The sequence below is a fragment of the Thermobia domestica genome, chromosome 2 (genome assembly GCF_964235325.1).
Source record: "Thermobia domestica chromosome 2, izTheDome1.hap1.1, whole genome shotgun sequence".
Classification (NCBI taxonomy): Eukaryota; Metazoa; Arthropoda; class Insecta; order Zygentoma; family Lepismatidae; genus Thermobia; species Thermobia domestica.
This window is the reverse complement of record NC_137455.1, coordinates 211,102,370-211,126,304: the sequence shown is the minus strand read 5'-3', so window position 1 is coordinate 211,126,304 and position 23,935 is coordinate 211,102,370. Positions and strand designations below refer to the sequence as shown.

Genomic DNA, 23,935 nt, shown 5'->3' with positions numbered 1-23,935 from the left:
TTCCCCTCGGAATAGCTATATATTGCTGATTGCAATAGTATTGTGTCGTGCAAGTAACTAACTTTGGCATCCCCACTTCGGAATACCACGCTACGCTACTGCCATGGCGACGCAACGGCTACCGCCATTTTGCGTTTTTTTCGATTTTAGGCGTTTACGTTGTTTTGAATATCTCAGCATGCATTTCTCTTACCAAATTGAAAATTGTTGGACGTCTCCAACTCATACAGAGCTAAAACTTTGATCTCTTAACATTTTTGCCTAAAACCACTTGAAGGGGGTGAAATCAGGGTCTGCAGTAGCAACATTTTTGGACATTGAAAACATGTTTGGGAAGAGGGAACAACTTACATAGAAGTCTAAATTTGTGAGTACATGTAGTCCCGGGTCATAAGTTAATACACAAAAATTGACAGACCTGTAGCTGCTCCCAAAGGTCTGAAAAAGAAATCGTAAATTTGGGGAATTATGTCAATTTAGCATATTTCACTGTCCAATATCTCCAATGGGCCTGGATAGAAAAATCTAGTCCTTTAGTATACCATAACACACAACAAAGCGCGTTTTGTGTTTTTAAGCAGAAGGGGGTCAAAGTACTAAGTAATGACGTCATACTCTAGGAGGTGTTTTGTTCATAAAATCTAATTGAAATTTGTCAGCGTTTACAGCGACTAAGTGTTCGCTGACTTGAGAATGTAGATCAAAAAAGGACAGTCTCCTGCATGAGCTGACAGTTAAAACAAAAACATGATTGAGTATCATTGATATAGCAAGCAGCAAGAGCAAGGAATACTTACGGACTTTTTTTGTCAAGGGTGCATTTTGACTTTCCTCGCCTTCTGCTGATAGCGGCATTCTTCACCAGCTGCTGTGGGTCTGATAAGACAGTGTTACAACTAGAGAAAAGAAAAGAGCTTGAGAGCCTTAACTGGACTAACCATTCATCCTACTTTATTTTACTTCAAAACAACAAATTTCCAGTAGATTTTATGAACAAAACACCTCCTAGAGTACGTCGTCATTACTTAATTCTTTGACTCCCTTCTGCTCAAAAACACAAAATGCGCTTTTGTGTGTGTTATAGTATACTAAAGGACTAACTACTTTGAAAATATCATTTTTTTTTAAAATCCAGATTCATGGGAGATATTGGACAGTGAAATATACTAAATTAGCATAATTCCCCTTTACGATTTTTTTGAGGCCTTTGGAAGCAGCTACAGATCTGTAATTTTTTGTGTATTAACTTATCACACCGGACTACATGCACACACAAATTCAGACCTCTACATCAGTTGTTTCCTCTTCCCAAACATGTTTTCGATGTTCAAAAATGTTGCTAGTGTAGGCCCTGATTTCACCCTCTTCAAATGGTTTTAGGCAAAAATGTTAAGAGATCAAAGTTTTAGCTCTGCACGAGTTGGAGACGTCCAGGAATTTTCAATTTGGAAAGACAAATGCATGCTGAGATATTCAAAACAACGTAAACGCCTAAATTCGAAAAAACGCAAAATGGCGGCAGCCGTTGCGTCACCATGGGATGTAAAAAAATAATTAATTGTGGTTTCGAAGTACCCTGATATAGAATAAACATTCATGAAAAAATTAGATTTTTTTTTTTTTGAAAAGGTCAAGCGGCAATTTTTCTTTTTTCTCGATCACTTTACATGGATTGACTATAGCTTTACTTTGTATCTATTTTTAGAACTGCGAAAGTTCATTTCTCCTGAGCCCTCTGTCTTATTGTCGAACCTACATGCTACAAAATTAAGAGTCAAAAGATGTCTCGTTTCGTCATGTAAATAATTTCAACCGTTAATAGAGTAATGTAATATATGTTTAGTGAAGAGTAATTAGACAGGACCAATTTTACATTTCAAATTTGCTTACCAATAAGAGTACAAATTTAGTGAACTTAGTTTTCTTACCTTTGTGCTATTTTACTTTATCTTCAAAATAAAAGTTCAGAGTTTTATTTTCATAAATGATTCCTAGAACCTAGCAAGTACGTTACAAAGACGACTTAATTTTTTTTTTTTTGGTGGGGGGCGAGGGGTATCGACAAACGTTATTGAATATCATTACATCAATGTTTGCAGGATGTATTTCTGAATGCTAAAATGAATACTATTTCATTGCTGGGTATTAGAAGACTATTATCTCTTGTTATACAGTAATCAAAACAAACTTTCTTGTGCAGAATTATAAGACGAATGAAAATTAAACTATTTTGAAATGGAGGAAAATCAACAGCTTGAATTAAGAACAGTGGAGTAAAGTGATATGTAGAATAGCTCCATAAGATGGAGAGTTTTCTGAGGAAAACTTAGTCCTCAGTTTGACTTTACTATGTTTTCTTTTCTGATGACGAAGAGAGTAACTTAATGGCAAAAAGATAGATAATGGAGCAGAGTAAATAAGAACTAAAATACTACTTGAAATATACATTTATTACACAATTTTCAATGAAGAGACAACATTGTTTACTACAAATAATATATTATTTATTGATTTCAACATTTATTACACACTTAGTAACAAAATTAGAAATATAAACTGCTTTAGCTTTTAGCTGAAAATTGAGAGACAAAAAAAATATGTCGTCGCTGCACCTCGTAAACCAACTGTGACATTTTCGTCGATAATGAGTTACTACAATATGAGCAGAAAGGTGTGTTGCACCTTCCCTTACATCCCGACATGTGATTTCTTAATAATTTTTTCACAATAATTCAAAAGTATGTATGAATCGCTATATAAACGCAGATAAAATCTGATAGTTTCAATCCACTATGTGACGACAAAATATAGTTTATTGAAAAATAACAGTGCTGCAGTGTACTTAAACACCCACCAGCATCTGTGTACACTCTGTTGATACAAGATGTACATTCTGAAAAACGAAAAAGCTTGTTACCAGCTCAAATGGTGAGAAATCATGTTTCTCTCTCTTTTATGTTATCATCTCCGCATATAGCGGTTTTCTGAGACACAACTACCATGTGCAGAAATATTTCAAATTATTTACCACTACAAACTCTAATTCAACATCGTACTACTTTTATTAATAGATAAACCACAACCACAATTTGGATGCATTCAGTTAGACATACAAATTTACATGAGGGTGTTTCTTAATATAAGTGAACCAATTGGCGCTAATAGTTTATTAATATATTTCTTCGTTGACAGAATTGACGTGTATGTAAATTCATAAACGAATTAAAATTACATATACACACAAAATTACTCATTGTTCTTACTGTGATTCTTTTGGCAACGCTACAGTGGACTGTTTTATTTTGTGTGTCGTAAGTATGTTTTCAACACAGTTAGGTTTCCACTATCAAGGGTTGTGAAGAAAAGCAGTGAAGGGTTCACAGGACTTACAAAATTTAAGAGAAAACTTTTGTGTGTTCTGAAGTTTTGCACAAAATGCATCTTGACCTGAAGCAAAAATTCATGTGCAGAGCATTTGGAAGAATTATGTTATTGTTTCTCATTTACGCTTTTTGAACCCCCCCCCCCTCCCCCTCCTGGGTCCTCTTTCTATTTTCCCTTGCTCTCAGCAGGGATGGTTCTGAAATCTCAATACCAGATTGAAGGAAGCAAAAAGTTCCTATATAAACGTTTAAAACCAATATTCAGAAGTGTACAATTTGTTGTCCTGAACTTTCGCAACTATCAGTTTTCTGTCTCGTCAATCATCTTGCAATCCAACTTTTAGCAATAGTCCTACATTTTTCTTACTTTTTTCCATTAGTGAGGCACAGTCCATTATGACTTAAAAACATGGCTTGTGCTTGATCTTAACAACCAGGATAAACGTGATTCATGCTTGAGAATGAAAAAAATTGAATGTAAAGCAAATTATGAAGATGCTCAATGTCAGTGAAACTTAGGTATACGAGATTCTATAGAAAAAATGGAAATTTGGAAGCGATGAGAAAACTGTAGTAATGTAAAAATAAAGAGAAAACTGAACATTCACTGGGAATCTATTATTACCGTTTGTTTCGATGGGGCATTAGCAATTCAGGTGTTGTCAATGGCGTACAAACCCTGTTTAAACAGAAGAATGAAAATACATATTGCGTACATTGCTTGAATCTTGTGCTAGTGGACGCATGTATGTCACATGGTCTAAACACTGTAATATTTGATTTCTTTGGAATAATCCAATACATATATAGTTTTATTGAAAGCAACTCAACTAGGCATGCAATTTTCGAAAGAATTTTAAAAGAAGTAGGGCAGAAGCTTCTTTCTTTAAAGTTCTTATCAACAACAAGATGGGCTTGCCATTGTGACGCTGTGGCTGCTGTAAAGTCATCATTCAAATACTTGGTGGAAGCTATTGAAGAAGTCGCCTCAACTACAAAAGTAGCTGAAGTGAGGGCGAAAGCAAATGGGCTGCTTTCACAAATGAAAGTATTTTACTTTCAGACCTCTCTGAGGATCTCAACAAGGAAATACAGTATTTATTACAAATTGGACAGGAAAATGGTTTCCAAAAATCTTTATTGTTAAAATGGTACAAACAGGTACAACAGGAGATCGTCGGCACCCACCATCAACCAACAGCAGATGCCGTAACTGACAGACGGATTGGTGTCCCTTTGGTTCCACATTTTTAAGCAAAAATCAAGAACATTCTGTAAAGACACATCATCAAAATTTCAGAAGTTCCTCCAAAATCTATAGATAAATACATAACCAATTTTAAAGCATTTTTACTGATCCTTTACAAAGCAGTGGCGTCTATTGGGTGAAATATCAGTGTGATAAAGTGTATATAGGCCAAACAAAAAGGATCATTTGTACTAGAATAACTGAGCACGTTCGTACCTCGAAATCTCGGAATCCGCAACAGTTATCCGGTCTAGCAACGCACCTTAGAGATTATAGCTACCATATCGTGGAATCATGTTTAATTGAAAAAGCAAAAACAGCAACGGAACGAAAAATTAAAGAATTATATTATATTCACCAAGAGAGGCGCTCACTTAAAATGGATAGAGGAGAAATAAATGTTATTTGGAGTAATTTTTTCACTACATACTTTCACCATTTGGAAAGCAAGAACAGAAAACAATGAACAGCAGTGTACAATGTCAGTGAGTTTCTATTCCCGTGTGTTTTAATGTTTGACAGAAGATTTGTTTTTTACACATCCTAAACTTTTAACCATCCTTCATGTTTTCTATCCTTTTTGAAGTCTACCACAGGCTGGTGAAGGAAGTTGCATCTTCCGAAAGTGCGGCTTGTTGCATGCAGAAGAAAATTCTGCTACATATTTTTTGCGGTGAGTAATAGTCTTTCCGCTTTTTCTCATTGAAAGCATTTCAGTTTGTCATTTGTTTACAGATGTCACCTCACATATTAGGTCCAATCGTTATAGTTAGCAGGTCGTTGCAATCATCAGAGATTGACTTACTTTCTGTAATGGACAATGTACAAAACCTTGAGGTCACCTTACAGAACTTATGAGACGACGATGCGTGGTTTAAAAGCGTATTCTCAAGCGCGACTGAAATGTGTGATTATTATGAAATGTGTGTAGACATCCCACCAGTGAAAAGAAGAAAAGTGTCTCGTCAACTGGATGATGCGTGGGAAAATCAAGTGCAGTTCAAGTCCAAAGAGGAAAAATTCAAAGTACAAACGTTGTATCCTCTCCTTGATTCCCTCATCAGTGATATAAATGAACGTTTTAGTCAGGAAACCATGAAACTGGGGAATGCAGTGGGCAGGCTTCAGTTGAGTTTGAGTTTCGAGTTTAACGTCCCGTTCAACGTTATATATATGAGACTTGGACCTACTGATTAACGTGGAATCCAAACCACCTGAGCTCCCGCCGGGAATTGAACCCGGGTCTCCCACGCCAAAGGCACGTACACTAACCGTTTAGCCACGAAGGAGCTCCGCAGTGGGCAGGCTTTTGGCTTTGAAACCTGATTCAGAAAATTGTAAGGACGAGTTTACCCTTATTGCGTTTATTTCTTGTGAATAAAGGATTAGTGTAAAAGTGTATATAATTTTGTTACTGATAAAGGTAAGTCTGACCAGACATATATATTTAATTACATATATACGTATTATGTGTTATATATTTATAATTTCATCTTAGTTATTGCTTACTTATTTGTATGTGTATATCTGCTTAAACTGTGTATTTTCTTGCTTGGATTTCTTTCAGCTTTATTTAACGAACTCAACATTCAAGTTTCTTCTATATAGTTTTTATTATAGTGATCGATGAAATTTTCCAGAGGCTTGCGACTGTTGCTCGCGTTCAAAACACTTTTTTTTCTTTTTTTTTAATATCAATGAAATTTTATTGAAGCGTCGGTTGCAAGAAAAAAATGCCTGGACTTTGGGTTAAAAAACTGTTTTCCGCTCTGCCTTTCTCTTTCCTTCCCTCTCTCGTTTTGTTACTACTGGCTCATCCTCAAGACATTCTCAGGTTTCTGGGCATCCTATCCTTGTTTTAGAATGTGTTGTGAAAGAGAAAAGGCCCATTGATAGAAAAAAAACAAGCGTACAAAGAGCCTTGCCAACATACGTATATGGTCTAGTATGTTGACCTTGGAGATTGGGGGTGTTTCGTGAAACGCAGAAGCTTATAAGTTACTGAAATGACAAATAAGTCACACCATTGTTCATCGGCGAAAAATCTAGAAAAATATACTCAGTTTTCTCTCATTTATTCTTTCCGTGTTCCTTTTGAAGTACATTTGGTACCGGACCGGATGGACATTTACGACCCCTTCAATAATCAATATCTAGTAACGCTATTTGAAAAAGATTTTCTCCCGTATATGAAAGAGACGCTACAGACCTAACTAAAGAAACATCCCGACGAAAGGGGGATTTTTATAACAGCAAGTGTTTCTCTCTGTGTATATTTGTGTTCTAGGTCTCTTAAAAAGAAAGAAAGAAAGAAAGAAAGAATCCATCGTTTCTTTTATCTTGATTGTTGAATTTGCCGCTGTGATAAAATTCTTAACTTGCCGAAATTGACAATAAAGCGAGTGAGGAATGAGAAAAAAAAAAGTATATCCTAAACTTCCTCTATTTCCTTTCCTAGTAACTGGTATCTTCTTTCGAATCAGAAATCATTTTCACTTTTAGTTTACATGTGACTTGTGTTACAGGATGCTGTATTCATCTCGACGCTCCGTGTGTGTGAGATCGTGTGAAAGTGTTGTGCTGCGGGTTCGAATTTCTCAGCATGAGTTTTTCGGAAAGTATTGGTGAAAGTACAAGTACTACGCAACCATTAAGAAAGAAAGCACGATACAGCCAAAAATACAATGAGGGGTGGGAGAACGATCCATGTTTCAAAGGGTGGTTGAAACGAAGCAACAAGGGGCCATTCTTTACTTATTGCCGCGTATGTGACTGCCACTTATCATTAACGTCTGGAAAAGCGGATTTAAGAAAGCATGTTAATGTAAAAAAACACATTAAAAATTCAAATTCAATGGCTAAGCAGCGCACTATCTTTGAAATAACACCAAACGTATCAAAATCAAAAATAGACGATAGTGTGAAATCTGCAGAGATACGTATTGCAAATTTCATTTGTGAACACGATTTACCACTAAAAGCGGTGGAACATATCCCTAAACTTATACGGGCGGTATGTCCGGATTCTGAAATCGCGAAAAAGATAGAATGCGGTAGAATTAAAGCAACCGCAATTTTAAAAAACGTAACTGGGCATGAAAGCTTTAAGAACTTATTTGAGACTTAGGAAAACAAATTTTCTCTCATTATCGACGAATCTACACACAAGGGGTGTGTAAAACATTTGTGTATGGTGGCATGAGTAGCTGTGAATAGTGAAATTATAGACGCGTTTCTTGGTCTTATCCCAGTTCAGGATGCAACAAGTGACGCTTTGTATGCCAGTATTGTCGTTTTTTTTTTTTTTTTTGTTTTTTTTAAAAGCGATTTCACATACCTTACCGGGAAAATGTAATAGGCTTTGCTGCTGATGGTGCCAATTCAATGCTAGGGGCAAATCATTCATTATCTACTTTGTTAAAACAGGATATCCCTCATCTGTTTGTAATGAAGTGCATCTGTCACTCATTTGCACTGTGTGCATCGTATGCGTGTCTCAAACTTCCACGAGGCATTGAAGATCTTGTAAGAGATGTATATAATTTTTTTGCAATGTAGCCCAAAACGTTTAGGGCAACTTGCCGTTAACGTAAAGCCACACAAATTGCTACATGTGAATCAAACACGCTGGCTTTCCCTATCTGCAGTTGTTCATAGGCTTCTGGAGCAATATGAGGCATTGCGGTTATATTTTACGAATGCTGTTCTCAGTGAACGGCTTTTAGCATGTGAAAATATTTTGGCTAAGTTAAACGACCCTGTGACAAAATTATACTTACTCTTTTTAGAGTTCATTTTGCCGTTATTTAATAAGCTTAATTTACAAATGCAGTCAGAGTCGCCACAAATACATGTACTCTACTCGGAGGTTGAATCGACACTAAAAACAATTCTAGATTGTTACATTCAAAATGACCATTTGTCGATTACGCCTCTGAAAGACATTCAATACTAAAATCCAAATAAATTCAAACCACTGGATGAAATATACTTGGGTGCAAAAGTGGAAATGACTATTTGAAAAAGTGACCAGATAAATCCGGCCCACATCAAGGATGTTAAATTACGATGTTCTGGTTGAAAGTGAGAACCAAATTTACAAACGTTTTCCATTCAAAGACGATACAATGAAAAACCTTGCAGCACTTAACCCAACAGCTGTAAAAAACAAATGCTTTGCCTCAATTGCATCTCTTGCGTCCGCCTTTCTCTCTCTTGTAGGTGAATGTCAATTACAAGAATTAGACACAGAGTGGCGAACATTAAGAAACACTAATGTTGATGTAATTACTGATGCATCTCCAAAGGATTTTTGGCTGTCAGTAGGAAATTTAAAAAAGGGAGATGGATCACAAATGTTTCCCAGACTTTCAACTTTTATGAAGCAACTTTTGTGCCTGCCACATTCGTCGGCTTGTGTAGAAAGGGTTTTCTCTCAAATTAATAGAATGAAGACGAAGCAAAGAAATCGGCTAGGTACGGACACTATGGTGGGATTGTTGCATTCTAAGAGACTTATGAGGAAATACTCATGCTACGATTTCCCTATTTCGAAAACTTTGGTGCAGAAGATAAATAACAAAATGCACAATGATGAATTATCCGACGATAATTAAATTGTCCCTTTTCCTTGATTTGTATAAATTGTACAGCCTATATATATATATATATATATATATATATATATATATATATATATATATATAGGCTATATATATTCGTATCCGTATTGTATCGTTGTATGTCACGAACAGCCATATAAACTTAAATTCTCAAAAACTATATAAAAGGATCGATTTGTGTTGGTGTGTTTTGTGATGCTTTTCAATGCTACAAAAGAAACCTTTTCACTTGTTTCTATTAAACATTGTCTATTAAATAGGCCTACTGTGTTGAAGAACTACCAGGAAACTGAGATAAGTACAAAAATCATTACAGATATTCAGAAGTGCATATAGTTTACATATATATATATATATTGGGAACTAGTAGTGGGGCAGCTAAAATTTTGAGCAGAGCACAATTAGAGAAAAAAAAATTAAAACTAATTGAACATTATATACATACATACACACATATTATATACAGGGTGTTTAATAAATAATGGTCATAAATTAAACCGTAGATAGTACACGCCAAAACTAACAAAAAAGTCTTAGTAAACGTGTGTCCGCAAACGCTTCGTAACGGAGATAGGGGCTGTCGAAAGTATGGGAAAAGGAAGTTTAGAGACGAATATCTCCAAAAGTATGAATCGGACAGAGGGAGGTCCAATGAATGACTATCGAAGTCAGACCTGCGCTATGCAGAAATGAATGGTTGATAACTCTGCAATGCGCGTGCAAAGGATTCCCCAAACAAACAGAGGGATTCCCGGAAAATTGTCCAAGGAAAGGGGGCTCGAGATGAACATCGACGGCGAGTCTATCCACCAGTAATTCATAAGTCGCGGTACCAGGTCGAAAGCTCGAAAAGATACAAAACGGTGGATAATGTTTACGTGCCGTGTGTGGTTGCATAAATAGCAGGAAATGAGAAAGGCAATCGAAGAAAGGTGGTGGTGCATGTTGTGAACTACTTCAGGGCACATTCTTAAGACGAATACACATGTACAGAGTAGTCCTTTACTGTACCAATACCAAGGTGAAACAAACGATGCGCGGAAATGAATGGAATGGCCGAAAGGAACACTAGTAGAACATGCAAGCCAGCTGGAAATACTGAATCGGGGTTGCAACAGACGTTGAGCTCATCTTGGGAGCATGATGTTGCGGGTTCAAATACGGTGAAGTGCCCACTGAATGCAGTGGTTCTGATCCCAGATTTTCCAAATCGTAGGTCCCGTCCTTCGAAGCTCCTAAGAGCTTGTTTAAAGCAACAATAATTCAATCAATCGAACGCCTGTAGGTGACTCATTATTTGGTTCATCCCCTGTACGTATACGTAGAGAAAAAAACTGTGCACGCAGTTCTTGTCAATCAGTTGGTAAGCCAGGAAATATGGAATGGAAGAACACTACATTGTTTCGATTACAGACGTGAATTGGAAACACGCTTGCCTTTCCACGTTTGTTTATTATGTTGCCCGAAGGGGTGTTCGTCGTACCGGAGTAGTCGCTTGGGAGAATGATTCAGAGTGTAGAGGTTCATTGTCTTCACTTGTCTTTCTCGCCTATACTGAATGTAGTAGTTCTGTGTGTTGAAGAGGTGTCAAATGCGCGTGCCTTTACAGTGTTGTGGATGTACTTACTTCATCGTATTGCGGGGAACAATGCAATAGTTTCAGTAGCGTTGCAAAGCCACGGGGATACTATTGTGCAGTGTTAATTTGTGCTATCGGTGTGTTGCTAAATTATTGTTTACCTTGCCATTGATACAATGTACAGTAATATTGAGTATGCTGACATGCACTTTAAGTACGGCAAAGCAAACGGGAATGCGGTGGAGGCCGCTAGGTTATATCGCAAGACTTTTCCTACGAGACAGCAACCAAACCGAAGAACATTCATCAGAATACATCAGCGGCTACGAGAACATGGGAGCTTTACACATTGTTCCAGGCCGGAAAGGCCAAGGACAGTACGTACCCCAGAATTAGAACAACGCGTGCTACTGACAGTGGACGAAAACCCAGGAACGAGCACAAGCCGTGTGGGACTTGCTAAACGCGTATCAAATGCTCTCGTATGGCACATTCTCCATGAACAGCAGTTGTACCCATACCAACTGCAACGTGTCCAACCTCTGACCCCACAGACTCTCCGGCGAGAATGCAGTTTTGTCAGTGGCTTCGCAGACAAATTACTGGCAATCCTCATTTCACTGATGACGTCCTATTTACTGATGAAGCACACTTCACCCGGGATGGCATTGTAAATTTTCACAATTCTCATGTATGGGTCCCTGCAAATCCACATGCAATAGTTGAGGTAGGACATCAGCGTAGGTTTTCCTTAAATGTGTGGGTAGGACTCTTAGGACCATTCCTTCTTAATGCATTAACTGGGATCTCATATTTGCGATTTCTCCAACACGATCTGCCGCTTCTACTCGAAGATATACCTCTCGATAGGCGTCAGCGACTGTGGTTTATGGATGATGGAGCACCAGCACATTTCTTTAACCGTGTCAGAGAACATTTACATGCCCGATTCGGACGAAAGTGGATAGGACGTGGGGGTCCTGTTGCTTGGCCACCGCGCTCCCCGGTCTTAAACACTTTAGATTTCTTTCTTTTGCCATGTGAAATCGCAAGTTTGTTCTACCCCTGTTGCAACATTAGAAGACCTTCGAGAAAGAGTGGAACAATATTGCAGACATATTCAAGAGGATGCCGACATGTTATCACGAGTACGTGGATCTTTGCGAAGACGGGTACGAGCATGCATTTGCATGAATGGACGACACATCCAACATTTACTTTAATGATAGAGGTAAGTTAATTTCTCGTGCATCTCTTCTGTGGTTACACATCTGGGTATTTACTGTTTACCTTATGATTAATACTGTACACATTACCAACATGACAATTTCTGTTTCTTGATATGGATAAACACGACATGTCCATCATTTTTTGCTTGTTGTAATACACTTATGCGTTCAACATGCGGAATGTCTCAGATTCGCCTCCCACATACTGGAATGTTGTCATGCTTTTCCCATTGCAATCTTGTTTGCGGATATTCGTTACGTTAACTGCTTAGCACATAACGCTTCATCAGTGCCTTGCATACCGTTTGATTTACCTAAGTGCTACCACACTTGCACGTATGCATTAGTTGTCGGAATTCTTCCTGGAGCCATTTCCAACGTTCATCACCACACTTCGATTGCCTCTCTCATTTCCTGCTATTTATGCAACCACACACGGCACGTAAACATTGTCCGCCATTTTGTATCTTTTCGAGCTTTCGACCTGGTACCGCGACTTATGAATTACTGGTGGATAGACTCGCCGTCGATGTTCATCTCGAGCCCCCTTTCCTTGGACAATTTTTCCGGAAATCCCTTCGTTTGTTTGGGGAATCCTTTGCACGCTCATTGCAGAGTTATCAACCATTCATTCCTGCATAGCGCAGGTCTGACTTCGATAGTCATTCATTGGACCGCCCTCTGTCCGATTCATACTTTTGGAGATATTCGTCTCTAAACTTCCTTTTCCCATACTTTCGACAGCCCTTATCTCCGTTACGAAGCGTTTGCGGACACACGTTTACTAAGACTTTTTTGTTAGTTTTGGTGTGTACTATCTACGGTTTAATTTATGACCATTATTTATTAAACACCCTGTATATACGGGCGTCTGGCGGGGGGACGAGGAAGACGTGCCCCCCAATATTTTGAAGTAGAAAATATTCAATATTCTATTTTAAATCAGTTTATTTACTAACAACAATAATATATAAATAATAATAATTATATTTATTTTGGAATTTAATATTCAGGCTGTGAAAACATTATAACAGAGTTCTTGATATGTTTCAGGGGTTCCGTGAAGATAAACAGAAAGGTAACAAATGGAATCGAAGACAATAAATAGATTGGGCTAGGTACTACAATTCAAATCACTTTCTTTGATGCCCCCCCCCCCCCCCGCATTATACATGCCAAAGACGCCAGTGTGCAGATATATATACAGCAAATCTCATCCCCTCTCATGTGTTACTGATGGCAATAATTTACGTTTTTCCTTCTGAACCTCGCATATATAATTCGTCTGAACTCGAAGTCTTGCACGAAATTCGAATGTATCGTATAGGAATCTTAGTGAATATTCTCCACAATTTTTCCTTCCTTTCTAGACTGAATATCAAAAAACACTGAAAGAAACGTTTCATTATTTCAAATGAAAAGTTCAAATGCCGAATTTCACATATCCAACTTTAAATAACTCCGAAACATGAGTATATTATTGTAATAATTGCTACTCCTATTCCTCCTTTCCACGACGAATTTCAAAAAAACTTTTTTAATGGTATCTTACGTCACAAATCCAATATTGTATTTAATCTATCAAGCAGTCAGTCAGGACTTTTTCTTATCATATATGCATATACAGGCGCGGATTCAAGGGGGAGGGTATAGGGGCTAGATCAAGGATTCTGATTTTATAATTAAATAAGTACGGGACTGGCCTAAGTGATGGCTAGATCAAGGAATAAGTAATTTCCTTCGGTCTGAGTGATAACCAAGTTTTGATAACATTTAGCTAGCCAGGTGATAAGCTTGAATGATAGCTTATTGGGATAAGTGATTCCCATTATTTTCTAGTTAGGAGAAGTAGGTTATTTATATATATAAGGCCAGAGAAGCCTGAGTAATGGTCTTCTTTTTAGAGAAAGAGAATCCGTCTTTGGACTAAGTGATGTCCATTGACAACAAGGTCTCTCACATTTATAGACGGAAAGTTGTAGTCAGGCTTTCCTGATAGAGGTAGGCGTCAGACAAAACTGTGAGGGAGTGACGGATCGGTGGAGTCTGAATAAGTAAATTTGTAGGAGTCCGTTGGTCTGAGTGATGATCATCTGACTTAAGGGATAGGGCTCTGAAGTGAAAGAGTTTCGAAATCTTTTTATTATTATTTTACCTTAAGGAATTTCGTCGTATCACTACAATTTATTTATTATCTAAATAAATATTTATTTACCCTGATAAGACTAATTTTCATTTGAGAATAAGACAACCCATATATATTCGATGGTAATTTTTATTATTTGTTTGTGATTTATTATGATTGGATTCCCTTAGAGAGCCGAAACAGTTTGGAAAGAGGGAGCCACAACAAACTCTAAAAGTTATTTCGTCTCAATTCAATGTGTACGCAATTGGGCTACAAGCGGAAGTTCTCTTCTAAAGATTTCTGCGAATGAAAATCGACTTTTGTGGGAATGGTTAAAGTGGATGAGTGATACTAAAGCAATGATAACATACACGAACTTTTGTGAAGTGCTTAAAATATTCTTTGTTATTCCGGTGACAAGTTGTTCGTGGAAAAGAGTGTTCTCAAAAATGACACACGTGAAATATAAATTGCAATCAGCAACATCAGATGTGCGTTCAAATAATCTGATGTTACCTTATGTTGAACAAAAGCTTACCGCACAGGTGTCTGGCAGTGACATAGTGGAAGTATTTAAAACTCTTGTTCCGACTGAACGAAGACTAGTACTTTAGTCTAGGACATTTCGTAAAACATTAGATGTTCAACCAAGTATTACAGATACTGCTCAATATTTGTACAATTTTTGTCATCAAGACAAAAAAACATATAACTACTGACTAAATTTACTTCTGGGGTCAACAGGAAAGTTCCCTAGTTTGCTAGGGTACCCGTGGCAGTCACCTTGGACGCCATCTTGGAAGAAGCAGGAAAACGTGAAAATAAAAATAAAAATTGGTACCCATTTTTTTTCTGTTTGGCCATATGAAAATCAACGGATTGAGCTAAAAATATTAAACTTCGCGCGAGAGCTGAAATACCTACCCCTGAGACCGTATTTAACATCATAGCAAATTTCGCCTCTCTATGCTCAGCAGTTTGGTCTAGGCACTTTTCAAGAAGTAAATAGATTTGGTGGCCATATTGGATTCAAGATTGCGATTCGTTCAAATTTTGGTATTTTCCCCTAACTTACTCTCCTAGACACACCTTCGCCTTAAATTTCGTTTCTCTAGGTCCAACAGTGCGATCTGTGAATTTATAACAATTTGTGAATATGTGAGTCAGTGACTTTATAATATACGAGAGAAATAGACAAATAACTATTACAGAGATACTAGGCTGATATGTGTTTGGAATCCATCAGGTAACATTTTGCAATCGGCAAGAAAAAGGAATTTGCTGTTAAAATACGGATAGGAGTTATACTTTAGTGTTACAAGTGTGATGACGTTCAACATGGCCTCCACGAAGAGGCACGTTGATCCTAGAAGTTTGTAATTATAGGCTTTTGTTACATTTACCTTACACTTAGAAAATAATAATAATAATAATAATAATAATAATAATAATAATAATAATAATAATAATAATAAAGACACCAACAGCCATTCACCCACAATTACATGTGAACTAAGAAGGAATTTTACATTTGTTCAGCGGAATAGACAAAAAGCGTCACAGAACTCAACAAGTGAAAATGTGCTCTCAATCTCTAGAAAAGATAGCTTCATGTCGGCCTGCTTCAATAGGCCCAAGTTTTTTTTTCTTTTTTTTTTTAACGATGTCTTATGGACTTTGTAGAAAAGCGATTAGAAAAGAAAAGAGTCATTTTAACGAAATAACATACATATTTTGCTTTCCTGCATATGCATTATCTGTAGCTTGTTAAATTTATAAATCAAGAACTGTCGAAAAATGAGAGCGTGTTTCTACATTTAGAGTGCCTCATGTCCTGTATCCTGTATGATGTTTTATTATTGTTTGCTATAACGGAACATGTTTTTACGTTTCAGGCCACAGCAACACTCTGTAGATCTTTCACCAGACACGGAACCCGACTCCTTACAGGACCATTTGAAGAAACGAAACGATATCAATCAAGGACAGGTAGAGAATGAAGAATTTCAGCATCTCCAGGAATCTCTACGACTCCCAGGTATGGAAGATGAAGAAGCACAAAGGAAAGCTGAACACAAAGTAGCTGGGCGTCGAATTGTAGAATTCAATTTCTTTCTAAATAAACTGAAAAAAATTTCAAATCAGGCCCCTTTGGTTGTTCACTTGAAAACTTGTCCATAATTGGAGAAATAGCCCGTGGTCTTGCTTCAATTTTTCAGTTACAGTGTAACATGTGTAATGAAAAATTTTTCATTAGCACAGACGACACAGGTAACTCTAAAATGGACGTAAACACAGCCATAGTAACAGGATCTATGTGTATTAGGATCGGATTTCAGCAGCTTGAACTGACTTCAGCTTTAGAAATCCCCGCTATGTCTGTGAACACTTATGCGAAGTACCACGATCGTGTATGCAGTGGGTGGGAAAAGACCTGTCTCGGTGAAATGGAGGCTGCTGCCAAAGAGGAAACGGACCTTGCCGTAGCACGAGGAGACGTGGATGAAAACGCAATCCCAATTCTTACAGTGGTGGCTGATGGGCAGTGGGCCAAACGATCTTATCGAAACCATTACAGCTCACTGTCTGGAGTGACGGCCATTGTCGGTTTCCATACACGAAAGGTTCTATACATTGGCGTGAGAAATCGGTATTGTACAATGTGTGCTCGTGCAGAATCGAGAGGTGAAGTCAGACCTCACACCTGCTACAAGAACTGGACAGGCTCGTCAAGCAGTATGGAAGCAGATATAATAGCAGATGGCTTTCAGGAAAGCAAGGAAATGTACAGAGTTAAGTACAGAACTTTAATTGCAGATGGAGACAGCAGCGTCTATTATACAATACTGAGAAGAAGGCCGTACGATAAACTTACAGTCACCAACATTAAATGTAGGAATCACATCCTACGAAATTACTGCAATAAACTCAAGAATATTGCAACGAACAGTCAACTTCAGCATATTTCTCTGAGGAAAATAGTTGGTTCGAACATCCAAAGATTGAGAACTGCTGTCGTTGGAGCAGTGTGCCACTGGAAGTCGAAAGTGACCCTAACAGACCAGGAACGTATAAATGGGCTGAGGGGCTACTTCTGTGAGGGGCCAAAAGCCAACGAAGAAAACATCATCCCGGAACTCATTGCTAGTGGAATATTTCATGCCATTGAAGAGGTGCAGAATGTATGTACTTTGCGCAATATTCGAAGTTCGCTGCACAATATAAACAACAATTCTGTTGAACAATTCAACGCCACGGTAGCGAAGTTTATTGGGGGTAAGAGGGTGAATTATTGTCTTCGCGAAGATCCTACTCCGGAAGGGCTCAAGCAGCGGTTGTTTCCCACAACACAAAGTCCCCAATATATACCTTCCACAAGAAAGTTTTCAATACTAGCCCAGGAAAATATATCAAACGGCTGGAAAGTAGAAGGAAGCGTCAACTAACAAATGCCTCAAAACGTTCAGTGCGACGTACAAGCAAGTCATCCACTTCCAAAGAGAGCTATGGACCACAGGCGCAGAAGCCAGACTTGCCTTATGACGAGTTTGAGAATGAGAAAAATAGATTCCTCGAGAACCTACGCAAAACTTCTGAACAACGTCATGAACTTGAAAGAGGAACACTTCTACAACGTGACTGTCATCGCTGGAAAGAAGTAAGGCGCCGTTTGCTCACAGCATCTAACTTCGGTAGAGTTTGCAGACGTCTTCCTTACACACCTTGTGACAAGATGGTTGAAGCAATGTTGTACAAAGATTTTGACACTGACAGCATGCTGTACGGTAGAACCCATGAAAAAACTGCAATTGAAGAACTTCAGATGATGTTAGGTATCAGTATTGACCAATGTGGCCTGTTTGTTGATCCAGAACTACCTTTTTTGAGTGCTTCCCCAGATGCCTGGTCGGTAAAGATGGTATCATAGAAGTAAAATGTCCGTTCTCTGCGAAAAACCTGACTCCTGAGGAAGCAGTGAAACAAAAGAAATTTACCTTTTGGAAATTTGAAAAAGAAAAGTTTCAAATAAATAAAAAAACACCCATATTTTTATCAAGTACAGGGTCAACTACATGTGACAAGAAGAAGTTATTGCCTCTTCGCATTGTGGACGAATTCTGGGATAAAGGTGGAAAGGATACATAGAGACGATGAGTTCTGGGCTAATGAGATGGGGGGAAAAGCTTCGCAAATTCTATATGGACTGTCTTCTGCCAGAGTTGGTGGACCCTCGTCGTAGACGTTCCATGCCTATCAGAAACCCACTCTACATACTGAAGGCAATAAAGGAAAGGGCCGAAAAGCGTAAGGCGTCAGTTACTGAAGCTGTTCAACCTATTAAGAAGGTTAGGCGGAAATTATGAGATTATTGGCCATCATTTGAGAAGCTATGCAGGCATTTTTTATTGTAATGAATTATTTGTATATAATATACAGGGTGTTAATGTGCGTGGTTTACAATGCTTGGGAACTGATTCTAGGGACCAAATAAAAAATTGCATTTTTTTTTTTGTTCTCCTTTTCCCTGGTAGAGCCTGGTAAAGAAAAAATGCCAAATATTTTTTCACCCTGATCTCTACAATTACCTTCCAAACGTTGTAAACCGTGCACATTAACACCCCGTAAGATGTACAATATGTGTATAGAACATTTTCTTATATAGGTTGACTTCTTTTTATATTCAGCTAATAATACTCTGTTACATGAGGTGTGTTGTGGGAGATGAGCAAAATTTGTCAGTATATTAGTTCTTTCTAGAAATGTTTTTTAAAATGTCACACAATGACACCAATTGTGAATATGTATTGCTAGTGTCTATTTTTATATATAATAATAATACTGAATTTTAATGTAAGTGGTTGGGTATAAATTTCAAGTTTATCGCATTCTTAACAATCACTTTATATTAACTTTACTCTCATCCGATACGTTGAGGATATTGTGAGTGGCAAACTTATCTAATTGTAAGAGAATGCGTAGCTTAAAAGTTTTATCTGCAGTTTGATTTAGAGTTATTAGCATTAATATTTAAGGTTGCTTGAATGTAGTTGCCTTTACCAATAGATCGAAGCATGGTCTCTCTCTCTTCCCTATGTAAATTTTCTCATCCACGAAATTATTTGATTATTTGAATTTGAATTTATTTATGACTTTTAGGCAGTCAGGGCCCAGGATGGGGTAGAGGAGGGCAAGGATGTGAAAAGGCAGCGACCTTAGCCTTATAGAAAGTATCATCACGTCATGCGCCTGGTGAAACTAACAAGATCAGGGAAAATCAGTAGCTTGGTTATTATTGTCTGATTGGAAACAGCGTCACAATGATACCTTCAGTAAGGATCATTGTGCGCGGTGTTGCAGATCGGGCAGCGCCATGGTAGAAATAAGACAAGGTAAGTCCATCAGCGGACGCGTTTTCGTCCTACTCGCGCATTGACGTCACCTTCGACACAAGCTTGGGACAGTACCACAGGAGTAACGCTGTAGTCTCCTTGCTGTCGTATATTCTCTTTGGAATCTGATGTTAAATTACAGTTTTCTCCTCACTTTCAGATGCCTATTTGCTATTTCTAATTTAATGTCTACAGCGATGCAAATAGGCTAGTTGTCACCCGGGGCAATAACTCGCCTTAGCGTCCTTGACCAGCCAAACGAAAACGCACCCCCGACTACACCTGATAATAGCATCACAATAATTCTCCGATTTCATTTTTCTTCAAAGTGGTAAAGCTTGATTTCAAATTGCAGTATATAATTTAATTTTTAGTATAAGCAAACACAGCAAACTAATTAGTATTTGATTGCCAAATAATCTATGAGTAGCATGCTTGACACATTCTTATAATCTTATCATAATAACTGCAAATCACAATATTTTTTGGAACTATATATAGATGTGCATATGTGTAGAATGAATCAACAGTCTGTTGCTTTAGAATAGAATATTTAATTATGACAAGCAGTCAAACTGTTGTCCTGAGTATTCTGCTTGGACATTTCCAAATCTCGTAAATCAATGTAAGTTAAATGAAAACACAAAAACTGGAACTCAAATTTCACTTTGCGGGCTCTTTTGACTGCAGGGTCGTAACTTGTAGGGGGTAGGGGGCAACTTCCCCCCAGGAAAGCACCTCACCGTTCAAGAAGTGCCCTCACCGTTCAGTTCTTACTGCATATACGATACGAACATGAAATTATAAATGAAGCATCAAACAGGTCCACTACATTATATAAACAAAACAGCACACAAAAGGTAAATAAAACAAATTTGTCAAGTATGGAACCGGCCATGGGCGTAACTAATGGCCCGCAGACTTTGCTCTCCCGCATAGCAAAGAGTAAAAGAAAGATGGAAGGAGGGGGCCAAAGAATTAGAAAAACAACTTTTCTTAGGGGCTGAAATACGCTTATTAATGCTCGTCCCCCCTCCCCCCCCAAATCTAAGTTACGACGCTGTTTGACTGCAAAGGCTTTTACAATGTTCTCAAAAGATAGCTTTGAAGCTAACTTATGCTCTGTGGATATGATCCTAAGGTTGGTGAGTCGTTGTAGTCCTGTTAAGTTTCTGAGGTAACTTTTTTCTATGATTTTTAGTTTTCTGAAACTCCTTTCCTTGCCTTATAGTAAAAATAAATATTTGCCCAGTTTTGCTCCCCCCCCAATCCGGCACCCGGGGCACAAGCCCTGTTTGCCCCCTTTAGTTACGTCGTTGCATGTCTATTATATTACTGGAATTTTATTCCGGTATGGGAATATATTTTATTTTTAAAAAATGAAAATAGAAAAAAGTCTATTTAGACAAGTTTCCTCACCAACTTAAGGCATTGTTCGTAGTGCGTTTTTTTTTCTTTCTTAAGTGGTATCCCCAGTAGGCCTAGTTTCTAAATCCTCCTGCTTTGGAAATGAATAGAATTCTCTCCATCAAATTTTCTATTTCGTGTGTTCGTTGTACAGCCGCACACAGCGTATGAGGGCATTCTTAAAGTTTTTAAAGTCAATGTAAGAAGTAGGGGAAACCGGGGTATTCACGAACACTAGGGTAATGCCGAACACGCAAGTTTACGCCCAAGGAAGCTTGTTAGAAAACAGACGATTTCGCTGCACGCTATCGGAAAGACCTAGAAAAGTGTAGCATAAATTTGATGGCAACAGTCAAATGGGTTGCCAAGAAGAATACTTTTTTTTTTTTTTTTTTTGGTCGATTCGCGTATAACGTTGATTCCACAATGTGGGCAAGGTATATTGGCTCTTATCTTATCTATATTGTAACAGATAAGGCTATATATTTCCCTACATTTGAGCATAGTTCTTTGTAATCTTACTAGCCTGTATGCAATCAACAATTAGTTTCAACTATAACAATAAAATGGCGTCCCGTGGGGAAATGCCAATGTTTGCCATTACCCCAGAGGTTTGGGTTTGCCCCATAGTATGAAATAAATTATCAAAAAATTTTAAATAGTTTACTGAAAAGTAAGTAATAAGTTAATGAATTTGGTTTGGGAAATAGATCATGTCTTGCCAATAAGCGTTATTAGCTTTATTAATTAAAATAGTTCGCTATTTTTATTATTTGCTATATTTATTAGTTATATATGTAATTATAATTCTTATTAAAGATTTAAATATTAAATTACGGTATATTTTTTGAAGTATTTTAATGCATTTTGCTTGTTTCGTAAAGGAAAGTTTAAAGTAAACAGTATGTTCGGAATTACCCCGACCACTGGAGCAATCCCGAAAATAGGTACATTTTTAAAACATCTCACTGATTTATTGAAAAATGGTACTTTTGACTTTCCTCTGCTTTAGTAAACAGGAAAAACTCCAAGCTTTCTATTCACAAAAAATATATATTTTATCTCCAAAAACAAAAGAGTTATTTGTAATCAAAGTTTAAGTGTTCGTGAATACCTCCGTCGCCCCTACAGATCGAGTTCTATTTACACAAGATGTACAGTACGAAATATACAACAATATTTACCCGCAGCAAATGTCATACACAACAGTGTATAACAAACTAACCAAATTAAAAAAAAAAAAAAAAATGAAAACCTAGAAAATCTTTAACACAAATGCAACTAACAACCTGTCAACTGAGAGGGTGAGACAATGATTTCTTATACGGAGAGACAGTGACTTGGTGTCGAAGGTGAAGTCACGCGAAGGAAGAGGTCGGTTTACTTTCCTTATTTCTACCATGAGGCAGCGCTAGTAATGGTTGATGCAATAGTAATACCTATGTTCATCAAGTATGTATTGCAACAAATTTTCTAATGTAGGCATATTTCTAATCGAAAGGCAAAATGTAAGAAGCATTAGTTTACTAGCCGTTCCATATCTCCTTGTTTAACAATGTAAACAGCCAAGTTTAAAATTATACATGTTGAGTAACAATTAGAAAAGCACACGTGAATTTGCAATACCGTTTTGCCCCCATCCATTTGACCCTTACACGGTGTATTGTTTACTCAACGAATACCTCTGTTATTACATGATGCAGATAAAACTAACCAACACACAACAAATACAAACAAAATACACTGTCAATATATTTATAGTTAAAACATCTGCAATAAATTGAATTGTCTAAATATACACAATTACATTTTTAAAAATTACATATCAGACCTCATACACAAGGAAATGACCCATACCACTGCACAGTGGTCCAGAGACCTTCAAAACCTGGCCAAAATTACATGACGCAAATCTCGGAACTAGTAGTAGTGCTGGATAGGCATTGACCTTGGGCAGTCATATCGACATGGGTGTTTCAAATAATAGCCTCCCGCAGTCTGTGACTGGCGTCCAATGTAAGAGATTGCCTGTGCACAAAACAGCAGTTGTGTATCAGCTAGAGACAACAAAGTTACCAGTGTTGTGTTATGTATGTCCTTCGTCAACTGAACAAGGGGGTCAGGATATATTATATATGCAAAGCTTATGCTTGCTGTTGGTGTGCGTAGATGTGTGATGTGATTGCAGTGTCCCGTTGGAATGAGCGTTAACGGTAAGCGTAGCAAAGGAAACAAAAGTATACGTGTATTTTTGTGTTTCTAGACTTTTCTTTTGAGTGAAGCCAAGTGAAGCTCAGATGTTTCTCGTACATATGAGCCCAATATCCTCGGAATTAGACACTACAAACAAACTTTGCTCCATTTTGCTCGGTTGTGTAAAATCGAGGGATGTTTGTGGGAAGCTGATAGTAAACAAAAATTTACGAAGGGACTGAACAACAAGGGTAAACTGTCGTATATATGGAAATATGTTGTTCTAAAGCATTATGTCATGAGAAGTGTAAATCCGAAACCAGAAACATGCTAACAGGGTCAGTTTGTAGTTGAAGTAATGAAAATAAATGAAAGTAAGGGGCGGCTGGACCCTCTGGAAGGCAAAGGTTTGATATTCATTCGTTTGCTATTGTCTCATAAACGAATAGAGATAATGAATAGTAACGTACCATGACCATAGATAATGTTAGTCGACACAAAGGAGATGGAAAAAGCACCTTCAGTATTGCCATCTGTAGATATTCAGTGTTGCTAGACTAAAGGTTTGCAAAGAAAGCTGGAGTAAGGTATTGAGTAGACAAATGAATCCAACGGCATTTCATAACAGAGTATATTATACGTCGAATGTGTGTTCTACTTTGCAAATAATGCTCTCATTGTGTTTGTAATAAAATAGTTGTGGCATAAAAGCTATTTAAACTAACTAAAAGCATGTACAATTGAAACGATTGGAA

The 23,935-nt window shown here is 37.6% G+C and overlaps 1 protein-coding gene across 2 annotated transcripts in view; it reads right to left on the bottom strand.

The window, feature by feature from the left end:
• Nucleotides 1–2,432: 2,432 nt before the first annotated feature.
• LOC145678373 (tubulin polyglutamylase complex subunit 2) overlaps nucleotides 2,433–23,935 on the bottom strand; it is a 106,451-nt gene continuing 84,948 nt past the window's right edge. Inside the window, exon 6 of one of the 2 annotated variants that reach the window (XM_081748443.1) lies at nucleotides 2,433–4,655. The gene's annotated coding sequence lies outside the window, so the exon portion shown is untranslated. The remainder of the gene's footprint in view (nucleotides 4,656–23,935) is intronic. The other variant, XM_081748444.1, reaches the window with a different exon arrangement.